The 4,214-nt window shown below is 40.3% G+C and overlaps 1 pseudogene; it reads right to left on the bottom strand.

Moving 5' to 3' along the window:
- Window positions 1–1,650: 1,650 nt before the first annotated feature.
- On the bottom strand, window positions 1,651–3,983 carry LOC118339517 (annotated as a pseudogene).
- Window positions 3,984–4,214: the final 231 nt, after the last annotated feature.

The following is a 4,214-nucleotide window of genomic DNA, read 5'->3' as shown; positions in this document are numbered from 1 at the left end:
CAAAAATTATAATTATCAAAAGATCAATCAATCAAACCTTCAGACACCTTGTCAGTGACAACATACCAGTATTTGGGCACAGAGCAAAGAAGCTGTTGTTCCTCTTTTTCAGAAATAATTTACAAAACATGCATATGTTTCCAATACATCGGCATGTGTTAGACTGTTCCTAGGCTACATATCATGTACTAAGGATTACTTACAGTCCATAGACTATATTTTCAAATTTGAAAATCACCTCATGCCACTTGTGACAATATAGTGTCTTTATCATAACTGTTGCCTCAGCACACTTTAAATGGGTAACATTTTAATGGATACATTAAGAAAAAACAAGTCTTCCTACAAACAACATAAAACATTGCAAATAATTAATTAATAATTAAGTTTTCAATTTTTACAGGACGAACACAAATCTGGCGACCATTTTCCACAACCTCACACAAAGATGTATTGTGTACTATAATGTAATTGTAAGAATATATTTTTTCAATTTAATTTCATTTAACAAACTGTATTCAGATTATTAATATTAAAGTGAAGTTTATGTAGGCTATGTGGAACCTTTCATACAAATGCAACTAACGATTGCATAAAACATTATGCATTTGATTTTGGTGCTCATGTGCTGTGTGTATGTGATTTGGTGCTTATGTGTTCTATGTCTACCTGCTTTTATCTATGCTCCTGTGTTTTCTGTCTGTGCTTATGTGCCTGTTACTGTTTTATGTTTTGCCTTCAAAATGCTGGGGACTGCAGGTGAAAACAATGACAGTATAAACAATACAGTATGTAGACATGTTTTAAAATGAATGCTAACAGAAAAGTGTAGGTGAAAGAAAAGGTTATTTTACTTTAGATGTAGCCTATTGGATATAGCAACTTGTAAGAATGCGAAAGAGGAAGCCAGAGCTTGCTCAGAAACTCTTGCTGTTGCTTCCATTCCCATGTGCTGTTAAATAAGTCACTGGCTGCTAATTGATGAATCTCTTCACTGGAGGTGTAAATGACAAATGACACGCAATTTGTTTCAATGAATTTGAAAAAATTATCTCAAAACACAGTACAAATGTATAACGCAAGACCAAACTATATGATACGACATTCACTCTTACCACACCAGTTGCATATCAATGTTGCTATCTTATTGGTGATGGCATTCTGACAAGCTTCTGGCAAGCAACCCACTGAAGCCGAGTGTGCAGAATAATAGCAGTCAGACAAGGTTGTCTGTTGTGCCTTCGCTCTGCTTCCTCACTGAGGCGGCATGCTAACGTTAGCAAGCTTGCTGATTTAGAGTTGTAGAGTTGGACAGCTGCTTTGTCCGTTGTTGACAGAAGCACACTGCTTCTCCAATGCTTTGGTGTCGTGACTGTCCATTCAGGAACATTACATTACTAGTCTAGTTTACTGACAACTCAATAGGGCATGTCATTGCTCACGCTCGTAGTACAGCGCCATCTGCTGGATCACAAGGAAAACTACTCCAACTTCCATTTTCAGTCGAAAGGTTTGAAATACCAACAAAATAATCTGAAATGATGTACTACTAATATTTTATTTTGGTTATTAGAAAAAGGGAAAGATACAGTTAAGACATTTTCAATCATTAACTATAGGTGCATTCCAATATTGCACGTCAATATTTAGCTACAGCTGTGATTTGAAGGTGTTTGAATGCATACAATAGTGCTCAGCACAGTCAAACACTCAAACACATTTTTTACAAACATGCAAGTTGACGTATTAGACGTCATAGATTACAATTGTAAGAACAATTTATACAGCAGCTGTTTGTTCACAGATCCATTGCAGAGAAGCTTCACAGGACACATCATTCCAGTAAGTACCTTTGATGTGTGCACAGTCTTCTTCACCCCACTGTGGGTCTCCACCACCATTATCAGGCTGATGTGGTTCCCAGTACCTTGTAGGATAGAGAACGACAGAATCATGACACTGTTTATCTTTGACATAAACACAGTCCTAATAGACACAGGTCTCTTTTACTAGCCTTGTGTGGCTACATGTTTGGACAAATAAACACAGGTCTCTGTTAGAGGCCTGGTATGAAAGTTATTTGGATGTATAAAACCTCAGAAAGTCACCCGGGTCGCCTGCTGGAGTGATCTCTAAGCTGCTTAGATCACGTACACAAATAGAAATGTTTAAACCTTTGTCAGTATGGATGCTGCACATCTTTAGATCAGTTAGATTCTCCACATTTTATGGAAACTATGAGCACCGAAGTAAAATTAATTCAGGTTTACTGTCACGGTAAAAAAAGTACTGACTCCCAACCTTTGGAGCGGTCATAAATTCCGTATCAAACAGTCCATTTCTTTGATTATTTGATCTGAAAGGCACGTTGACTGTATAGTTCAGTCTTACGGCTCTCATCAGCTCCATTTCAATCACCAGGCAGCTGTTGGTAAGGTTAAATGCCTGCACAGCATATAGAATACATTCCAGTAATATAAAATGATAGTTGTATAAGTTAATGTTGATATTCAACCAAAGTAAAGCCTTACGTCAGAGTCAGTGGAGTTCCATCTATCCATTTCCAGGTCCCTTCCTCCTCTCTGTCAGTCAAACCAATCCAAGTATTTCTCTTGGTGAATTCAGAGAGAAATACCTGTTCAACAGAAAGAAACCCACATTATGTTCTTATGCAATAATGATCGTAACCTAATCATAATTAAATATTACTTAGAAGAAGAGAAAATAACAGGTTTCATTAAATCCTGTATAAATGGGTAATATCTGTTTCCAGATTTTTTCCATCTTGCCCACAGTGATACAGAGTAATTGTTGTGGGGTTTTTCGTTTATGTGTCATGTGTCATGTATCTGTGCATTCTTCCCTAGTGTTTCCTTGTTTCCCCCTTCCCTATGATCCCAGTGTTGTTCTCCTGTCTGTCTGTCTGTCTGTCTGTTTGTCTGCAATAGCTCATCAGCACTCCCACTGAGCTCACCTGCCTCTAGTCAGTTTGCACGACTTCAACCTCAGCTCTACACACAGCCACATTGTTTTGTTCTACTTCAGTGGTAGCTACTCTCACTGCCAACTCACTTCATGTGTTTAGTATTCAGTTTCTTTGTGTTTTGGTTTTAACCTGTGTTTCCTTGTGTCACAGGATCACAGTCTGCCTCAACCAGCTCACCCTTGCTTCCTTTTTGGCCACACTGCCTTGCCATCCTCCATTCCACCTTCCCTCTGCCATAACCTGCTTTCCTATCTTCTCAGGCCATCTCCAACAACAACTGAAACAGTAACTAAAAGTAACACTAACAGTGTACCTCCTCTTTCTCGCTGTTTATCACCACCAGATCTGCTCCTCTGTTTCTGCAGTCCTCTCTGGCTTGGTATTCCCAGTCAGCGCCGGAAGCCGTCGCGAGGTGGAGAGGATACGGGATGTGTAATTAAACATCTTCCATGCGGGCTTCAGAGACAGCTTTTGCGACTGTAAGAGAGTAGACGAAGTCACAGAGACATCTACAGACGCAACAAAAAAACTGTGTGTCGGAAGTGGTATCTGTGAAGTTATCAGCTGTTTTTCAGTGAAGGATGAATGTGACTTATGTTAACTAGGTTCAGGAGCAGGGCCACACCTCAACCACTCCTCTTGTCACCTGGCAACCTACTTATACCTGGTCAACTCCTTACTGCCCTGTTTGCCTCAGTTTTTTAGACCCGCCCTCCCTTTCTTTCCCTTCTTCCATTCACCTCATCCTACCCTACCCCCACTCTGCTCATCTCTACCCACATCCCTTCATACCCCGCCACCCCTTCCTATTCGATCAGTGCATACCTCTCCCACATTTCGTTCTCCGTACCGTCTTGGGGCCTGTAAGCAGCTCTGGTAGAAAACACGCCTGAGGCGGTACCCCCACATTGATTCTCCCTCTGCCCACCTTCAGCACGTCCTCCCAGACCAACCTAACAGGTGACATCCTCTTCCACCTTCTCCCTTCCACATCCATCAGTTCATCTCTCCTTACCCTCAAACTACACTGCTTTGGTGTAACCTTGTTGGATAGTTTGAGATTCCAAATGCAGATTTTTCGTATTGATTTTTAAACTTTTGACCTGGGTGGTAGAAATCTGCATTAAACAAACACAAACCTTTTGTGTGTTTATTTTACACAGGAGAGAGCCTTCGTCCTTGTCTAGAATGTAGTTTCATGCACAGAGAAAGGCCACAGTTTTACAGT

The sequence above is a fragment of the Morone saxatilis genome, unplaced genomic scaffold, assembly GCF_004916995.1.
Source record: "Morone saxatilis isolate NCDOM2014 unplaced genomic scaffold, NCSU_SB_2.0 Contig5, whole genome shotgun sequence".
Lineage (NCBI taxonomy): Eukaryota > Metazoa > Chordata > Actinopteri > Moronidae > Morone > Morone saxatilis.
Note: the sequence above shows the minus strand (reverse complement) of the source record. Positions and strands in the feature narration are given on the sequence as shown.